This window comes from Lonchura striata, chromosome 7 (genome assembly GCF_050655825.1).
Source record: "Lonchura striata isolate lonStrDom1 chromosome 7, ASM5065582v1, whole genome shotgun sequence".
NCBI classification, from domain to species: domain Eukaryota; kingdom Metazoa; phylum Chordata; class Aves; order Passeriformes; family Estrildidae; genus Lonchura; species Lonchura striata.
The window spans coordinates 141,861-162,833 of NC_140709.1; the positions used below are offsets into that span (position 1 = coordinate 141,861).

At 49.4% G+C, this 20,973-nt stretch overlaps 2 long non-coding RNA genes across 2 annotated transcripts; both read right to left on the bottom strand.

The window, feature by feature from the left end:
• Positions 1–110: 110 nt before the first annotated feature.
• On the bottom strand, positions 111–4,506 carry LOC144246682 (uncharacterized). Its single transcript, XR_014956652.1, has 2 exons — positions 2,904–4,506; positions 111–2,471 (listed from the first exon to the last, which is right to left on the bottom strand). It is a non-coding gene; the product is annotated as an uncharacterized LOC144246682 (long non-coding RNA).
• Positions 4,507–10,314: 5,808 nt separating this feature from the next.
• Positions 10,315–19,157, bottom strand: LOC144246673 (uncharacterized). The gene is made up of 2 exons (XR_014956653.1): positions 13,108–19,157; positions 10,315–12,675 (listed from the first exon to the last, which is right to left on the bottom strand). It is a non-coding gene; the product is annotated as an uncharacterized LOC144246673 (long non-coding RNA).
• Positions 19,158–20,973: the final 1,816 nt, after the last annotated feature.

The following is a 20,973-nucleotide window of genomic DNA, read 5'->3' on the forward strand; positions in this document are numbered from 1 at the left end:
TTAAAAATGCCTGCATGGAGCAATAGTGGGAACCAGTCACATTTCTTCTTTCCTTGCTTTCTGTGATGACATAAATAGAAAGTAAGAACACGTTAAACAAAAGGCAGAGCTAGGATTTTACAGGTCTTTATTTTGGCAGGCTGGAATGACAAACGCCTCTTCCGGGGCTGCGACACGTTTTGAGGAATGGCAGAGAACGGAGGCAAAAGGTGCCGGGGAGCCCTTTCTGTTCCATTTAGCCCCTGCAGCTGCTCCGCTGGTTTCAGGGCACTCGCTTGGTTCGTTCCTAGAGAAAAAGGCTAGGGCATGATTTTCAAAACTACTGCCCATCCACAGTCAGAGTTTCCTACATTCCTGGGTACAAATGAGTGGATCGAGAGAGGGCTTCTTTTCAAATTAGTTTAGCCATAGCTTCCTATTCTTTACCAATACCTGTGAAAACGAAACACTTGCCAGGTTTTAGTATTCTACACACACCCCTCCCTGGGAATTTTGGGGTAGCTTTGGGTCCCTCTGCGGGACGGCACCCAGCGTGACCCCCCCTCTCATCTGCCACCCACCCGCTCCCCCACCGCAGTGTGCGTCCCTCTCCTAGCGACCTTGGGGTGCCCCAAATGACATCAGAGCCCCGAGTCTTCAGCCCCTAACCCTGACTCCCGAAGAAGGCACAGGACGAGTCCAACTGCCCCGGACAGCAGCCCAGCACTCCCTTCCAGCCCTTCCCACGCGTCCATCCCCCCAGAAAGGGACTCCGCCGCAACAAGGAAGGGGGGGCAGCCCCCAGAAGGCTCGAAGCTCCTGCCCCGCCTCGCTGTCGCGGGCCAGGGCCAGAAAGAGGGAGCGGCAGAGGCGGCGGGGACGCGGCACGGCCGGCACGGCACAGAGCGGGGGCCGCTCGCAGCGCGATGCCGGCGGAGCCGCAGGTCCGGCAGCGCCGGGGCGGGGTCCGAGCGGCGCGGGGGATCCGCCGAGAGCCTCCGGCCCCGTGCGGGGACTCCCGCAAGGCCCGGGGGGCGCCGGGCTCCGGCCCTCGGGGCTTTATTCTCCGGCGCCCCGAGCCCCGCGGCTGCGGGGGAAAGAAGCGAAGGGGCGACGGGAAGAGAGGAGGGAGAGCGGGGCATGCGAAAGGTCGGGGAGGGAGGACGGGCTGCGGAGGAAAGCGGGCGGGGAAGGGAAAGGCCGGCAGGGGAGGAAGAGGGACGGTGAACAGAGGAGGGAGAGAGGGGGAATGGAACGGAGGAGCAGGGCAGGGACAGGACAGGAAGGAGCCGAGTTTGGGGGGGGACACGGAAACGGGGGAAAGAGAGGTAACTGAGGGGAATACGGGGAGGAGGATGGAGCGGTAGAGAGAGGGACAGGAGGGGATCCTCCCAGCGCCCCGGCTCCGCCCCGGCGCCCCGCCCTGCCCGGGCTGCTGCGCTCGGCCGAGCTCGGCTCGGTTCGGCTGGACTCGGCTCCTCGGCCAGCTTCGGCTACTTTGGGCCACGCTCGGCTATTACCAGCCGCATTCGGCTCGATTAGCCTCTTCGGCAAAGCTCGGCTCGCCTCGGCTGTACTCGGAGCCGCTCGGCTACGCTCGGCTCCTCGGCCAGCTTCGGTTACTTTCGGCTAAGCTCGGCTATTTCCGACCGCATTCGGCCCCACTCGCCTCTTCGGCGCAGCTCGGCTCCACTCGCCTCCACGGGCCCTCCCGGCCACTTTCGGCCACGCTCGGCTATTCCCGCCCGCACCCGCCTCCATTCGCCCACTCCCACAGCTCGGCTCCCTCCGGCTCACACATTTCCTCAGGGCACCTCATTCCAGGGCACACAAATTGCAGCCCCTAAAGGCTTGCGGCTCTTTCAACACACACTTGTAACTCAACTCTCGGGACAGAGCTGATGGCTCCTTTAGGACAAGAATAGTTACATCTAAAAGCAATTCCCTCATTTTGCATCTCCTTTTCATTTAACCCCCCCCAAAATCCCATACATATCACAAGGAATGTGCAGTTCTGGTTTCCCCACCCTCCGTATACTATTTGTACAAAGGACCTGGCCACAGCACACACAACTGAATAAAGCCCAGCTTCAATAATCAGAACAACTGACATTTGTTTACAAATTAGGTGCAGTTTTGTATGGTGCTGCGTACCCTCGGAGGCGAGTCGAGGAAAAAGAGCTACAGCACTGGAACCTAAGTTTTAGCAGCTGAGTCATTTGTAACTTGTGCCATAAAGTAAACCAAGCATCACTACAGTATTATCTGCTGAAGTTCTCCACTGTAGGTTTAAGGTACAGCAGCACGTGCTTTACTCCCAACAAAAGCTGCTCAGGTGGGGGGAGCCGGGAAGCCAAGTCTCTCCACTTTGTCTGAACACCATCTTCCAGGAAGGTACTGCTTCCTCTCTCCCAGGCTCCCTTCAGCAAAGTAGCAAATACAGAATCCGGTGCCACAGAAGGCTCTTGCCTGACCTCCTTGTGGTTTTCAAACTGTTCAAAGCGAAACAAAAAGCGTAAGAGAAAAACAGTGATGAGTATGAAACAAAAGTCTCTTCAGCCACCTTTGGTTTGAGATGAGCTCTGAACTGAAGCTCTGGGAGCACAGGCGTGCAGTCCTGCTAGAACAGAGCTGTCCAGTAGTGTCCCCAGGGGTATCTGGAGTGTTCACACTGCTGAACTGAGAAAAACTCACCAAACCCAGCCCAGGGGCCTGTGATCCTCCACCCACCCGGGGGAACTCCGGGCACTGTAAACAGAGGCCACAGCGCACACCAGGCTCTGCTGTGCCTGCTGAGGAGTCTCTGTATGAGCCCTGAGGCCTGGTATCGCCTCCCAAACACCACAGAGACCTCTTGTGTCATCAGAGAAAAGCCCTGGAGCAAACGTGTGTCCCCAGCACGATCAACAAGGATGCAGAATTACCTCCTCAATAAAAACGCTGTTCCTGATGGAAATGTAACCTCTGTCAACTGTGAGGATTTTATAGGAATACTGGCTCAAGAATTCAGTGACTTCAGGTATTCCATACCACAGGTTCCTGGGACTACTTGGGCATCCAGAGTCTATAGTATCGGTTAAACTGGTAGAGCTGAGGATACTTAGCAGCTTTGTCACAGAGCTGGAACGTCAAGCAGGGAGAAAGGGGCTCTCTCGGAGAGTGCAGGAGGCCAGTGAAAACAGCAACAAAGTCCTCCACGACATCTGCTCCTAGAAAAGCCAAATAAATTAAACTATTGACATGAGCACGGACACTGGGGCAACCTTCCTTACTTTGGGCCTTGCCAGCAGCCCACAGAGCCTCACGCAGAAAAGAACTGAACGAGATCAAAAAGTGTTCGCAGTGACCTAGACACGTGCTCCTGACTGCAGAGGTACCTGAAAAACCCTCCAGACATCATCAGCTCCTGCTGAAGCAAACAATCCACCTTCGCTGTCTTGTGCCAAAAACACGCCCGTCTCTTTACAGGGAGACACCCTGCCAGGCACCGCCTCAGAGAAGAACCGAGCTGTACTGGGGGGATACACCCAGCCAACGTGTACAAGTTAAACAGAATTTTCTGTCAGAACTGGGACTTTCAGCACCCCCCAGGTGCTACTCGACTGCCACATACACAGAGAGGGCTTCGTGAGGTGCTCTGCGGTTGGCCAGTCCTGTTCCAAGCCCTGCTGATGCCCCTGTGGTTTTAACGCTGTCCTCAAGGAGGTAGTAGAACCTCGCAGTATTTGCCCCTGGAGCTTAATTTCTGAAGTTTTCCTTGGGAAACGCATCCATTTCCTACTTAACAAGGCAGTCCCCTCTCCCTGATCTCGGGAAGAGCTGCCCACAGGCACGGGAAACACCTTCCTCTCCTGATCGCCATGCTCTGCCCTTAAAACGCTGTGTTACTGAGGCCAACTACTTCCAGACCAAGACTGTCCATGCAGGGACAGTGTCCCTTCTCTTCAGGGTCAGGGAATTAGGGCAGAAGCACCTACAGAGCTTCAATGCCCCTCTTGAGCACAAAACACCATCAATCTGCACCTCCTTCTGCTTGCAGGGAAGGTAATAACATGCCTCAAGGTAAAAAATTATAAACGGTAAAAAATTATTACAAGAGAGTAGAAATGATGCCACTTTCACTCCACTGCTAGAAACGACACATAAAACATAAAAAAAAAAAACTGTACCTGTTCCGTTTTCAGACTGAAGCAACAGCATATTCCTGGCTGCTAATGCAGCAGGGACAACAGCACTGAAGGGAAATGTCTGGATAATCACGCCTTCATTTAAAGAGAACACAATTTCCTCATCTAAGCCATCACTGCCCTCCATCAGAACAGCCAGCATATCCACGACATCTAATAAGTGAAGGAAAAAATGTAAGCAGAGGATCCAGACTAACTGGGAAAACAACAGAGGTAGAATGCAACATTCCAGGAACACAAGGTATCTTTTTAGTTCCCAAAAAAACCCAAAAACAAAACAACAACAACAAAAAAAAAAACAAACCGAAAGCAAACAAAACAAACAAGAAAACCTTAAAAAAAAAAAAAAAATTCAAAGGCACATTTGCCAGGCAATACAATGTTGGGGGCAGCACAAAAATCACAGCTGTACTTCATTCTGCCTTTCAAAGCTGCTGTCCAGCACAGGTTGCCCAGAGAAGCTGTGGCTGCCCCCGGATCCATGGAAGTGTCCAAGGCCAGGCTGGACAGGGCTTAGAGCACCCTGGCATGGTGGAAGGTGTCCCTGCCCATGGCAGGGGGTGGAACGGGATGAGCTTTAAAAAAAGGTGCCTTCCCATCCAAACCCTTCTGGGATTCCACGATTCTGTGAACAGCTTCAGGCAGGACTACATTTCCATTGTAGTTCAATAATGCTGCTGCAAGAACACGAAGAGAGATTTCAAATACTGTTAAAGTGGCACAACCACATCAAAAATTACGTCTGGGAGTAAAGTGGAAACTCTGCTGATTCCAAGGACACATGGAGGGCTGAATCCTGGAGATCCTTACATAACAGGATCTCTAGAGTTATCCATCCCCAGTTTGTTGCTTAGGGTTAGAAAAGGTAGCCCCAAGCCGTGGAGTTCTGTTCTTAAGGGGTTACCACATACCATCAATGTGAGAGACGGGGATGCTGATGTTTGATCAGAGTCCTGTAGCAACCTGGAGCACGCTGGCTTCCCGAACCAGGTCTGCTGCTTTGTCCGTGTAGCGGTAGGGCTTTGTCCTCAGCCTTCAGCAGGATCTGTCAGCAAAGGTGGAGAGAAAAGTAGAGTGCAGCGCCTCTCAAGCATGGGGGAACCATGTGCTGCTAAGGAAGACCACGTGCTGAAAGTGGTTTGAAGCCGGGTGGGTTTTGGGAGGACAAATTCCATATTACTTCTGCAGGATTCTGTCTGCAGTTCCTGCTCTACAAACCAAATACATCAAACGACAAAAACAAACAAATAAAAAAAAACCCACATTAAATTAACAACAACAAAATAATTATTCCTACCTCAATAAACCCATAACGCCTCGAACCATTCCAAGGAGGGCGGCAGGAGGGGCGGGCAGAGCCAGGGCCCCGCTCCGCCGCCCCGGCGGCATTTTCCGGCACGCGGCCGCTCCCGGCGTCTGGAGAGGGGCGCGGGGCCGGGAAAGGCGGCGCAGCCCTGCTCCGATGCCGCTCGGCCGCGGCCCGGGAGCGCTGCGACCGCGCCTCCGCCGCCCGCCGGCACCGGCCCCACCGGGCTGCCCTCGCCGCCATCCTCGCCGCCGCTGAGCCGCCTTCAGCCCTCCCCTCACTCACAGACACCGCCCCACTCGCCGCTCGCTCCCGCCCCGTCTCGGTGGTTTTGCCGGGCGCTGGCTGGGGGGCTGCAGTACCACCCTCTGTCCACAAGGCGGCAGCACTTGTCAAGAGAGTGCGCGACAAGCACTCGCAAGATGGCGGCCCGTGAGGACCTTGACGGAGACAGGCGTTTTGCCGATGCCTGTCGGCTCGTGCCAAAATCCCGCAGGCTCGCGGTGCTGCTGACCCCACAGCCCGTGTGCACGGCACCAGAACTGCCGCGGAAAATCCCCTAGGGGGGCGCCGGCGGTGCGGGCAATTCAGGCAGTGTGGAAAACAGACACGGGTCCTCGACTTTCTTGTCCTCGTTTTTGCACCCTCTTGAGAAGGTCAAGCCGAGTCCGCGCCAAGCCACTCCCAAGATGGCGCCCGCGGGCTGTGTCTGTAGTACCCACCTCTGTCCACAAGGCGGCAGCACTGCCGCCCGCCACCGCCGGGGGCCGCCGCTCGCCTCGGGGCCGCGGGCGGGGCAGGCGGCAAAAAGAACGGGCGCCGTCCCCTCCGGAACATCCTCGGTAGCAAATGCCCCAAAATATCCCGCGCGGAAAAGAACGCCAACAAAAAAAAACCCCTTGCCTCTAACCCAACAAGAACCAAAAGAAAAAACCTTTTCTTTTAAACTGCATTTCAATGTATTTTATTTTTATATTTTTCATATTTATATTCACATTCGGATTTATAATGTATATTGATGTATAACTGAATTTTTATAATTTCTTACATTTATTTCTATTATATTTTATTCTATTTTAGTACATATCTTAATGTATTGCTTATATATTTCTATAGTTAGATTTAGATTTCTAGAAGGTTTATATTGCTTAAAATAAACCCCTGCCTCCATCCAAGTCAAAATCTTTAAAAAAATCCCATTATTTAAGCTCCGTTTACATTTATCTCTATTTTTTGCATTTATATTCAAATTTACATTTTAAATGTAGATTGATGTATGATGTTATTTATAGCCTATCTCTTCCTAATACTTATTTTTATTTTTTTATATTTTTATATATATCTGTATACATCGAATATATATTTCCATATTTAGAACGATATCAAAATAAAATGTATATTCATATTTTTTCTATTAAAGCCCTGTCTCTAACCAAATTTAAAAAAAAAAGCTCTGTCTATAAGCAATACTTGATTATTCATATAATTTTTCATCATTATAGTCACATTTGTATTTCTACTTTACACTGATGTATTTATAAATATATATTATATATATTATAAGGTAGCAAGATAGATAAATAATTATTTAAACTCTATTTCGTACATACTGCTAATACTTATATTTACTTACCACTGAATTTTTATATAGATCTTAATGTATTTAGGATATATTTCTACACATAGATTTCTAATTTTATTTTATTTATATTTATAATTTTTGTAATAAAACCCCTACCTACTACCAAATAGAAAATAAAAATCCCCTTTATTTTAAACGATATTTAAATATTTCTATATTTTATTTTTAATAGTACTTATATCTTCTATCACAATATATTGAGGTACTATATTTTGATATATAATATTTATGACATATAATGTGTTATAATAACACATATACTGTAAAATATGCATTATGTACTGCATTGATTTCTATTATTTTGTAATTTTTATATTTATATATCCACACGAATTAATTATACAACTCTATATGGTTATTTTGCTTGTATTTATAATCTCTATTTATATGTATTTATATATACATATAAAATACTCTATATCAAACAATATAATACCTAATAGTAATGGATAACATTATTTATGTTACATGTTTTATTTATATGTATTCCGTTTATATTTAAAATTGAAGGTTTATATTCCATTTTCATATTTATGCATTTCTTTTGTTTCATTAGAGTTATAGTTAAAACTTTGCAGTTATAATCCAATTCCTAAAAATAAAATGCCAAAACAAACAGCATCAAATTCCCACCAATACCATCCAAAAAATTCAGAAAGGCTCCACCAGCCAACCAACTACCAGCAAAAAAACCCACACTACACTCCTTTCACTAACAGTTCTTATCACATCACAAAAATGAAACAAACATTTAAAACAACCTATAGAAATCCACACAGCAAATCACAAAAACCACTAAAATGAAAAAAAAAAAAACCCAACTAACTTACTATACTGCAAATCATACAACAGACCCCGAACGTTTCTAAAAAAAATAACCAAAACTCTACCACTACACTAACTCATAAAGAGAACCCAATGCTCTATAAAATGAACTAAAAAAACCCACCAAATAATTACAGATATTAAAAAATCGAAACCACGAAGGAAAAAAAATTCACCACCCAGATAAAATAACTGCGCATAAAGACCCACCATAGATATACCCATGTTCCCAAAAATAAAACTAATAAAAAAACAACAGCCAAATACATCAAACTAAAAAAAAAAAATATATATATATTAACAACAACAAAATAATTATTCCTAACTCAATAAACCCATTATGCCTCAAACCATCAAAACACAAATACCACCTAGAAATAAACACGTCGCCAAAAGAGAAATGTAACAATTTTAATAACTCCCGAACTCTCTGCAACAATAAAACATACACGGCAATCAAATATGCCAAATGCATAAAACCCCTATAACATAATAAACAAGAATGCAATAATCAATATTAAAAAAAACCTCACTGATTAACTACAGGACACTACCTCAAACCCACCAAAACAAACACTACATATGCTCATGCTAATAAAAGCCTTCACAAACGAATTAAAAACCTAACGTCTACTTCATGCTACGACCCATAAAAACCATTGTAAACCTTTAAGAACACATTCTTTAGAAACATAAGAACGGATCAAAAAGAAATCCAACAACACTCAATCAAAAAAAACCCCCTTGTCATGCGCACCTGAAGCAAGAACCGTAACAACCAAAAAGTAACACCATGGCCCTTCTCCTACAGCAACTACGAACAAAAGAAAAGGATCCCATAAATTCCTCAAAACCACCGCAGCGAGGGAGGCTGGAAGATGCGGAGCCGCGCTCCCGGCCCCGGGCGCAGCGCGGCTCCGGCAGGAAAGCGGATCCTCCGGCAGGCAGAGGCGGCGCCGCGCCGGCAGACCCCCGCCCGCTGCCCCCGGCCCGGCGGGGCCGGCACCGGGCCCGGGGGGCCCCGGCGGCGCCCGAGCCCCGCGCCCGGAGCGGCGGCACCGGCCGGCACCGGCGCGCCGCCCGCGCCGCCTCCCCCGCCCGCCGGCCCGGCCAAAGCTCCGCTCGGCTCCGCACGGCTCGCACCGGCGCGGCTCCGGCGGGCCCGCGGCAGCCCAGCCGCGCCCAGCTCCCCTTCCGCCCCGGCCAGCCCCGGCACTGCCGCCAGGGCTCCGCGCCGGACCCTTCGCTGCCGGGCCGGGGGCAGAAGAAGCGCCCCGAATGCAGCGGCACAGCGCGATCCCCGCCCTGCCAGCGCTGCCACGGCTGCAGCTCCCTTCCTCTGAAGGCCCGACAGTGACGCCACGCTCCGGCGCTCACCTCACCCCAACGAGGGCACAGAAACGTGCGCTCCCCCCCTTCAATTGCGTCCCCTAGAAGAGCAGAAAACAAGGGGCCTGCCTCAAATAATGGTAAAAGGGAGAATTTTACCTCAATCCAAACCTCTTAAAAGGCGGGACCACAGGACTGACCCCTCCATTTCAACCTCAGGATGACGAAATTTCAAAGGGAAAGGACAAAAGCCCCCACTACAAAGGCGCACCGGCTCACCTGTTTGGCTACTGCTTCTCGGCACAAGGGTTTGTCCCTCGGCTCCTCCTTTGAGCAATGCTCCACGTCTCCAAGTGCATATCCAGGTGATCCCCCAGACCCCGTCCGAAGCACTCACCGTCCTTCCAGGAGACAGCCCCGGGAGCCCCCCATAAACTCCTCTTCTCCAGCAGCTCCGTGCAAAAGCGATGTGAGGAAAACCCCCTAAATCAGCCCCCGGAGGAGCCGCCCCCTCCTCATCATCCTCACAGCTCACACCTGGGGCTGCTCTGAGCCCCCATCATCCTAACAGCTCACACCTGCCGCTGTTGCCACTCTCCAACAGCGTCTCTCCCTCTCCAGCACACAGCGCACTTCTCACAGACACAGATCCAACAGAAATCTGCTACGGGTGTCAGCTTTTCTTAATCCATCTGGTTACACGATTAAAACACATACATGCATTGATGGTCATTGAGAGAAAGCTTTCCCCTGGAGAAAATAGTCACTTTGGTAGCACACTTTGATATATCTGTGGAAAAGCAGAATCAGCACCAACTCCTAAGACCCCTGCTGAGGAACCCAGCCCTCCTTGGGACACCCAAAGCAGCAGACCTCGAAAAAGGAGGGGAAAAATGAAGCTTGGAGTGGAAAAAGAGGATAGAAGTACAGAAGCCTTTAAAAATGCCTGCATGGAGCAATAGTGGGAACCAGTCACATTTCTTCTTTCCTTGCTTTCTGTGATGACATAAATAGAAAGTAAGAACACGTTAAACAAAAGGCAGAGCTAGGATTTTACAGGTCTTTATTTTGGCAGGCTGGAATGACAAACGCCTCTTCCGGGGCTGCGACACGTTTTGAGGAATGGCAGAGAACGGAGGCAAAAGGTGCCGGGGAGCCCTTTCTGTTCCATTTAGCCCCTGCAGCTGCTCCGCTGGTTTCAGGGCACTCGCTTGGTTCGTTCCTAGAGAAAAAGGCTACGGCATGATTTTCAAAACTACTGCCCATCCACAGTCAGAGTTTCCTACATTCCTGGGTACAAATGAGTGGATCGAGAGAGGGCTTCTTTTCAAATTAGTTTAGCCATAGCTTCCTATTCTTTACCAATACCTGTGAAAACGAAACACTTGCCAGGTTTTAGTATTCTACACACACCCCTCCCTGGGAATTTTGGGGTAGCTTTGGGTCCCTCTGCGGGACGGCACCCAGCGTGACCCCCCCTCTCATCTGCCACCCACCCGCTCCCCCACCGCAGTGTGCGTCCCTCTCCTAGCGACCTTGGGGTGCCCCAAATGACATCAGAGCCCCGAGTCTTCAGCCCCTAACCCTGACTCCCGAAGAAGGCACAGGACGAGTCCAACTGCCCCGGACAGCAGCCCAGCACTCCCTTCCAGCCCTTCCCACGCGTCCATCCCCCCAGAAAGGGACTCCGCCGCAACAAGGAAGGGGGGGCAGCCCCCAGAAGGCTCGAAGCTCCTGCCCCGCCTCGCTGTCGCGGGCCAGGGCCAGAAAGAGGGAGCGGCAGAGGCGGCGGGGACGCGGCACGGCCGGCACGGCACAGAGCGGGGGCCGCTCGCAGCGCGATGCCGGCGGAGCCGCAGGTCCGGCAGCGCCGGGGCGGGGTCCGAGCGGCGCGGGGGATCCGCCGAGAGCCTCCGGCCCCGTGCGGGGACTCCCGCAAGGCCCGGGGGGCGCCGGGCTCCGGCCCTCGGGGCTTTATTCTCCGGCGCCCCGAGCCCCGCGGCTGCGGGGGAAAGAAGCGAAGGGGCGACGGGAAGAGAGGAGGGAGAGCGGGGCATGCGAAAGGTCGGGGAGGGAGGACGGGCTGCGGAGGAAAGCGGGCGGGGAAGGGAAAGGCCGGCAGGGGAGGAAGAGGGACGGTGAACAGAGGAGGGAGAGAGGGGGAATGGAACGGAGGAGCAGGGCAGGGACAGGACAGGAAGGAGCCGAGTTTGGGGGGGGACACGGAAACGGGGGAAAGAGAGGTAACTGAGGGGAATACGGGGAGGAGGATGGAGCGGTAGAGAGAGGGACAGGAGGGGATCCTCCCAGCGCCCCGGCTCCGCCCCGGCGCCCCGCCCTGCCCGGGCTGCTGCGCTCGGCCGAGCTCGGCTCGGTTCGGCTGGACTCGGCTCCTCGGCCAGCTTCGGCTACTTTGGGCCACGCTCGGCTATTACCAGCCGCATTCGGCTCGATTAGCCTCTTCGGCAAAGCTCGGCTCGCCTCGGCTGTACTCGGAGCCGCTCGGCTACGCTCGGCTCCTCGGCCAGCTTCGGTTACTTTCGGCTAAGCTCGGCTATTTCCGACCGCATTCGGCCCCACTCGCCTCTTCGGCGCAGCTCGGCTCCACTCGCCTCCACGGGCCCTCCCGGCCACTTTCGGCCACGCTCGGCTATTCCCGCCCGCACCCGCCTCCATTCGCCCACTCCCACAGCTCGGCTCCCTCCGGCTCACACATTTCCTCAGGGCACCTCATTCCAGGGCACACAAATTGCAGCCCCTAAAGGCTTGCGGCTCTTTCAACACACACTTGTAACTCAACTCTCGGGACAGAGCTGATGGCTCCTTTAGGACAAGAATAGTTACATCTAAAAGCAATTCCCTCATTTTGCATCTCCTTTTCATTTAACCCCCCCCAAAATCCCATACATATCACAAGGAATGTGCAGTTCTGGTTTCCCCACCCTCCGTATACTATTTGTACAAAGGACCTGGCCACAGCACACACAACTGAATAAAGCCCAGCTTCAATAATCAGAACAACTGACATTTGTTTACAAATTAGGTGCAGTTTTGTATGGTGCTGCGTACCCTCGGAGGCGAGTCGAGGAAAAAGAGCTACAGCACTGGAACCTAAGTTTTAGCAGCTGAGTCATTTGTAACTTGTGCCATAAAGTAAACCAAGCATCACTACAGTATTATCTGCTGAAGTTCTCCACTGTAGGTTTAAGGTACAGCAGCACGTGCTTTACTCCCAACAAAAGCTGCTCAGGTGGGGGGAGCCGGGAAGCCAAGTCTCTCCACTTTGTCTGAACACCATCTTCCAGGAAGGTACTGCTTCCTCTCTCCCAGGCTCCCTTCAGCAAAGTAGCAAATACAGAATCCGGTGCCACAGAAGGCTCTTGCCTGACCTCCTTGTGGTTTTCAAACTGTTCAAAGCGAAACAAAAAGCGTAAGAGAAAAACAGTGATGAGTATGAAACAAAAGTCTCTTCAGCCACCTTTGGTTTGAGATGAGCTCTGAACTGAAGCTCTGGGAGCACAGGCGTGCAGTCCTGCTAGAACAGAGCTGTCCAGTAGTGTCCCCAGGGGTATCTGGAGTGTTCACACTGCTGAACTGAGAAAAACTCACCAAACCCAGCCCAGGGGCCTGTGATCCTCCACCCACCCGGGGGAACTCCGGGCACTGTAAACAGAGGCCACAGCGCACACCAGGCTCTGCTGTGCCTGCTGAGGAGTCTCTGTATGAGCCCTGAGGCCTGGTATCGCCTCCCAAACACCACAGAGACCTCTTGTGTCATCAGAGAAAAGCCCTGGAGCAAACGTGTGTCCCCAGCACGATCAACAAGGATGCAGAATTACCTCCTCAATAAAAACGCTGTTCCTGATGGAAATGTAACCTCTGTCAACTGTGAGGATTTTATAGGAATACTGGCTCAAGAATTCAGTGACTTCAGGTATTCCATACCACAGGTTCCTGGGACTACTTGGGCATCCAGAGTCTATAGTATCGGTTAAACTGGTAGAGCTGAGGATACTTAGCAGCTTTGTCACAGAGCTGGAACGTCAAGCAGGGAGAAAGGGGCTCTCTCGGAGAGTGCAGGAGGCCAGTGAAAACAGCAACAAAGTCCTCCACGACATCTGCTCCTAGAAAAGCCAAATAAATTAAACTATTGACATGAGCACGGACACTGGGGCAACCTTCCTTACTTTGGGCCTTGCCAGCAGCCCACAGAGCCTCACGCAGAAAAGAACTGAACGAGATCAAAAAGTGTTCGCAGTGACCTAGACACGTGCTCCTGACTGCAGAGGTACCTGAAAAACCCTCCAGACATCATCAGCTCCTGCTGAAGCAAACAATCCACCTTCGCTGTCTTGTGCCAAAAACACGCCCGTCTCTTTACAGGGAGACACCCTGCCAGGCACCGCCTCAGAGAAGAACCGAGCTGTACTGGGGGGATACACCCAGCCAACGTGTACAAGTTAAACAGAATTTTCTGTCAGAACTGGGACTTTCAGCACCCCCCAGGTGCTACTCGACTGCCACATACACAGAGAGGGCTTCGTGAGGTGCTCTGCGGTTGGCCAGTCCTGTTCCAAGCCCTGCTGATGCCCCTGTGGTTTTAACGCTGTCCTCAAGGAGGTAGTAGAACCTCGCAGTATTTGCCCCTGGAGCTTAATTTCTGAAGTTTTCCTTGGGAAACGCATCCATTTCCTACTTAACAAGGCAGTCCCCTCTCCCTGATCTCGGGAAGAGCTGCCCACAGGCACGGGAAACACCTTCCTCTCCTGATCGCCATGCTCTGCCCTTAAAACGCTGTGTTACTGAGGCCAACTACTTCCAGACCAAGACTGTCCATGCAGGGACAGTGTCCCTTCTCTTCAGGGTCAGGGAATTAGGGCAGAAGCACCTACAGAGCTTCAATGCCCCTCTTGAGCACAAAACACCATCAATCTGCACCTCCTTCTGCTTGCAGGGAAGGTAATAACATGCCTCAAGGTAAAAAATTATAAACGGTAAAAAATTATTACAAGAGAGTAGAAATGATGCCACTTTCACTCCACTGCTAGAAACGACACATAAAACATAAAAAAAAAAAACTGTACCTGTTCCGTTTTCAGACTGAAGCAACAGCATATTCCTGGCTGCTAATGCAGCAGGGACAACAGCACTGAAGGGAAATGTCTGGATAATCACGCCTTCATTTAAAGAGAACACAATTTCCTCATCTAAGCCATCACTGCCCTCCATCAGAACAGCCAGCATATCCACGACATCTAATAAGTGAAGGAAAAAATGTAAGCAGAGGATCCAGACTAACTGGGAAAACAACAGAGGTAGAATGCAACATTCCAGGAACACAAGGTATCTTTTTAGTTCCCAAAAAAACCCAAAAACAAAACAACAAAAAAAAAAAAAAAAAAAAAAAAAAACAAAAACCGAAAGCAAACAAAACAAACAAGAAAACCTTAAAAAAAAAAAAAAAAAAAAAAAATTCAAAGGCACATTTGCCAGGCAATACAATGTTGGGGGCAGCACAAAAATCACAGCTGTACTTCATTCTGCCTTTCAAAGCTGCTGTCCAGCACAGGTTGCCCAGAGAAGCTGTGGCTGCCCCCGGATCCATGGAAGTGTCCAAGGCCAGGCTGGACAGGGCTTAGAGCACCCTGGCATGGTGGAAGGTGTCCCTGCCCATGGCAGGGGGTGGAACGGGATGAGCTTTAAAAAAAGGTGCCTTCCCATCCAAACCCTTCTGGGATTCCACGATTCTGTGAACAGCTTCAGGCAGGACTACATTTCCATTGTAGTTCAATAATGCTGCTGCAAGAACACGAAGAGAGATTTCAAATACTGTTAAAGTGGCACAACCACATCAAAAATTACGTCTGGGAGTAAAGTGGAAACTCTGCTGATTCCAAGGACACATGGAGGGCTGAATCCTGGAGATCCTTACATAACAGGATCTCTAGAGTTATCCATCCCCAGTTTGTTGCTTAGGGTTAGAAAAGGTAGCCCCAAGCCGTGGAGTTCTGTTCTTAAGGGGTTACCACATACCATCAATGTGAGAGACGGGGATGCTGATGTTTGATCAGAGTCCTGTAGCAACCTGGAGCACGCTGGCTTCCCGAACCAGGTCTGCTGCTTTGTCCGTGTAGCGGTAGGGCTTTGTCCTCAGCCTTCAGCAGGATCTGTCAGCAAAGGTGGAGAGAAAAGTAGAGTGCAGCGCCTCTCAAGCATGGGGGAACCATGTGCTGCTAAGGAAGACCACGTGCTGAAAGTGGTTTGAAGCCGGGTGGGTTTTGGGAGGACAAATTCCATATTACTTCTGCAGGATTCTGTCTGCAGTTCCTGCTCTACAAACCAAATACATCAAACGACAAAAACAAACAAATAAAAAAAAACCCACATTAAATTAACAACAACAAAATAATTATTCCTACCTCAATAAACCCATAACGCCTCGAACCATTCCAAGGAGGGCGGCAGGAGGGGCGGGCAGAGCCAGGGCCCCGCTCCGCCGCCCCGGCGGCATTTTCCGGCACGCGGCCGCTCCCGGCGTCTGGAGAGGGGCGCGGGGCCGGGAAAGGCGGCGCAGCCCTGCTCCGATGCCGCTCGGCCGCGGCCCGGGAGCGCTGCGACCGCGCCTCCGCCGCCCGCCGGCACCGGCCCCACCGGGCTGCCCTCGCCGCCATCCTCGCCGCCGCTGAGCCGCCTTCAGCCCTCCCCTCACTCACAGACACCGCCCCACTCGCCGCTCGCTCCCGCCCCGTCTCGGTGGTTTTGCCGGGCGCTGGCTGGGGGGCTGCAGTACCACCCTCTGTCCACAAGGCGGCAGCACTTGTCAAGAGAGTGCGCGACAAGCACTCGCAAGATGGCGGCCCGTGAGGACCTTGACGGAGACAGGCGTTTTGCCGATGCCTGTCGGCTCGTGCCAAAATCCCGCAGGCTCGCGGTGCTGCTGACCCCACAGCCCGTGTGCACGGCACCAGAACTGCCGCGGAAAATCCCCTAGGGGGGCGCCGGCGGTGCGGGCAATTCAGGCAGTGTGGAAAACAGACACGGGTCCTCGACTTTCTTGTCCTCGTTTTTGCACCCTCTTGAGAAGGTCAAGCCGAGTCCGCGCCAAGCCACTCCCAAGATGGCGCCCGCGGGCTGTGTCTGTAGTACCCACCTCTGTCCACAAGGCGGCAGCACTGCCGCCCGCCACCGCCGGGGGCCGCCGCTCGCCTCGGGGCCGCGGGCGGGGCAGGCGGCAAAAAGAACGGGCGCCGTCCCCTCCGGAACATCCTCGGTAGCAAATGCCCCAAAATATCCCGCGCGGAAAAGAACGCCAACAAAAAAAAACCCCTTGCCTCTAACCCAACAAGAACCAAAAGAAAAAACCTTTTCTTTTAAACTGCATTTCAATGTATTTTATTTTTATATTTTTCATATTTATATTCACATTCGGATTTATAATGTATATTGATGTATAACTGAATTTTTATAATTTCTTACATTTATTTCTATTATATTTTATTCTATTTTAGTACATATCTTAATGTATTGCTTATATATTTCTATAGTTAGATTTAGATTTCTAGAAGGTTTATATTGCTTAAAATAAACCCCTGCCTCCATCCAAGTCAAAATCTTTAAAAAAATCCCATTATTTAAGCTCCGTTTACATTTATCTCTATTTTTTGCATTTATATTCAAATTTACATTTTAAATGTAGATTGATGTATGATGTTATTTATAGCCTATCTCTTCCTAATACTTATTTTTATTTTTTTATATTTTTATATATATCTGTATACATCGAATATATATTTCCATATTTAGAACGATATCAAAATAAAATGTATATTCATATTTTTTCTATTAAAGCCCTGTCTCTAACCAAATTTTAAAAAAAAAAGCTCTGTCTATAAGCAATACTTGATTATTCATATAATTTTTCATCATTATAGTCACATTTGTATTTCTACTTTACACTGATGTATTTATAAATATATATTATATATATTATAAGGTAGCAAGATAGATAAATTATTATTTAAACTCTATTTCGTACATACTGCTAATACTTATATTTACTTACCACTGAATTTTTATATAGATCTTAATGTATTTAGGATATATTTCTACACATAGATTTCTAATTTTATTTTATTTATATTTATAATTTTTGTAATAAAACCCCTACCTACTACCAAATAGAAAATAAAAATCCCCTTTATTTTAAACGATATTTAAATATTTCTATATTTTATTTTTAATAGTACTTATATCTTCTATCACAATATATTGAGGTACTATATTTTGATATATAATATTTATGACATATAATGTGTTATAATAACACATATACTGTAAAATATGCATTATGTACTGCATTGATTTCTATTATTTTGTAATTTTTATATTTATATATCCACACGAATTAATTATACAACTCTATATGGTTATTTTGCTTGTATTTATAATCTCTATTTATATGTATTTATATATACATATAAAATACTCTATATCAAACAATATAATACCTAATAGTAATGGATAACATTATTTATGTTACATGTTTTATTTATATGTATTCCGTTTATATTTAAAATTGAAGGTTTATATTCCATTTTCATATTTATGCATTTCTTTTGTTTCATTAGAGTTATAGTTAAAACTTTGCAGTTATAATCCAATTCCTAAAAATAAAATGCCAAAACAAACAGCATCAAATTCCCACCAATACCATCCAAAAAATTCAGAAAGGCTCCACCAGCCAACCAACTACCAGCAAAAAAACCCACACTACACTCCTTTCACTAACAGTTCTTATCACATCACAAAAATGAAACAAACATTTAAAACAACCTATAGAAATCCACACAGCAAATCACAAAAACCACTAAAATGAAAAAAAAAAAAACCCAACTAACTTACTATACTGCAAATCATACAACAGACCCCGAACGTTTCTAAAAAAAATAACCAAAACTCTACCACTACACTAACTCATAAAGAGAACCCAATGCTCTATAAAATGAACTAAAAAAACCCACCAAATAATTACAGATATTAAAAAATCGAAACCACGAAGGAAAAAAAATTCACCACCCAGATAAAATAACTGCGCATAAAGACCCACCATAGATATACCCATGTTCCCAAAAATAAAACTAATAAAAAAACAACAGCCAAATACATCAAACTAAAAAAAAAATATATATATATTAACAACAACAAAATAATTATTCCTAACTCAATAAACCCATTATGCCTCAAACCATCAAAACACAAATACCACCTAGAAATAAACACGTCGCCAAAAGAGAAATGTAACAATTTTAATAACTCCCGAACTCTCTGCAACAATAAAACATACACGGCAATCAAATATGCCAAATGCATAAAACCCCTATAACATAATAAACAAGAATGCAATAATCAATATTAAAAAAAACCTCACTGATTAACTACAGGACACTACCTCAAACCCACCAAAACAAACACTACATATGCTCATGCTAATAAAAGCCTTCACAAACGAATTAAAAACCTAACGTCTACTTCATGCTACGACCCATAAAAACCATTGTAAACCTTTAAGAACACATTCTTTAGAAACATAAGAACGGATCAAAAAGAAATCCAACAACACTCAATCAAAAAAAACCCCCTTGTCATGCGCACCTGAAGCAAGAACCGTAACAACCAAAAAGTAACACCATGGCCCTTCTCCTACAGCAACTACGAACAAAAGAAAAGGATCCCATAAATTCCTCAAAACCACCGCAGCGAGGGAGGCTGGAAGATGCGGAGCCGCGCTCCCGGCCCCGGGCGCAGCGCGGCTCCGGCAGGAAAGCGGATCCTCCGGCAGGCAGAGGCGGCGCCGCGCCGGCAGACCCCCGCCCGCTGCCCCCGGCCCGGCGGGGCCGGCACCGGGCCCGGGGGGCCCCGGCGGCGCCCGAGCCCCGCGCCCGGAGCGGCGGCACCGGCCGGCACCGGCGCGCCGCCCGCGCCGCCTCCCCCGCCCGCCGGCCCGGCCAAAGCTCCGCTCGGCTCCGCACGGCTCGCACCGGCGCGGCTCCGGCGGGCCCGCGGCAGCCCAGCCGCGCCCAGCTCCCCTTCCGCCCCGGCCAGCCCCGGCACTGCCGCCAGGGCTCCGCGCCGGACCCTTCGCTGCCGGGCCGGGGGCAGAAGAAGCGCCCCGAATGCAGCGGCACAGCGCGATCCCCGCCCTGCCAGCGCTGCCACGGCTGCAGCTCCCTTCCTCTGAAGGCCCGACAGTGACGCCACGCTCCGGCGCTCACCTCACCCCAACGAGGGCACAGAAACGTGCGCTCCCCCCCTTCAATTGCGTCCCCTAGAAGAGCAGAAAACAAGGGGCCTGCCTCAAATAATGGTAAAAGGGAGAATTTTACCTCAATCCAAACCTCTTAAAAGGCGGGACCACAGGACTGACCCCTCCATTTCAACCTCAGGATGACGAAATTTCAAAGGGAAAGGACAAAAGCCCCCACTACAAAGGCGCACCGGCTCACCTGTTTGGCTACTGCTTCTCGGCACAAGGGTTTGTCCCTCGGCTCCTCCTTTGAGCAATGCTCCACGTCTCCAAGTGCATATCCAGGTGATCCCCCAGACCCCGTCCGAAGCACTCACCGTCCTTCCAGGAGACAGCCCCGGGAGCCCCCCATAAACTCCTCTTCTCCAGCAGCTCCGTGCAAAAGCGATGTGAGGAAAACCCCCTAAATCAGCCCCCTCCTCATCATCCTCACAGCTCACACCTGGGGCTGCTCTGAGCCCCCATCATCCTAACAGCTTACACCTGCCGCTGTTGCCACTCTCCAACAGCGTCTCTCCCTCTCCAGCACACAGTGCACTTCTCACAGACACAGATCCAACAGAAATCTGCTACGGGTGTCAGCTTTTCTTAATCCATCTGGTTACACGATTAAAACACATACATGCATTGATGGTCATTGAGAGAAAGCTTTCCCCTGGAGAAAATAGTCACTTTGGTAGCACACTTTGATATATCTGTGGAAAAGCAGAATCAGCACCAACTCCTAAGACCCCTGCTGAGGAACCCAGCCCTCCTTGGGACACCCAAAGCAGCAGACCTCGAAAAAGGAGGGGAAAAATGAAGCTTGGAGTGGGAAAAGAGGATAGAAGTACAGAAGCCTTTAAAAATGCCTGCATGGAGCAATAGTGGGAACCAGTCACATTTCTTCTTTCCTTGCTTTCTGTGATGACATAAATAGAAAGTAAGAACACGTTAAACAAAAGGCAGAGCTAGGATTTTACAGGTCTTTATTTTGGCAGGCTGGAATGACAAACGCCTCTTCCGGGGCTGCGACACGTTTTGAGGAATGGCAGAGAACGGAGGCAAAAGGTGCCGGGGAGCCCTTTCTGTTCCATTTAGCCCCTGCAGCTGCTCCGCTGGTTTCAGGGCACTCGCTTGGTTCGTTCCTAGAGAAAAAGGCTACGGCATGATTTTCAAAACTACTGCCCATCCACAGTCAGAGTTTCCTACATTCCTGGGTACAAATGAGTGGATCGAGAGAGGGCTTCTTTTCAAATTAGTTTAGCCATAGCTTCCTATTCTTTACCAATACCTGTGAAAACGAAACACTTGCCAGGTTTTAGTATTCTACACACACCCCTCCCTGGGAATTTTGGGGTAGCTTTGGGTCCCTCTGCGGGACGGCACCCAGCGTGACCCCCCCTCTCATCTGCCACCCACC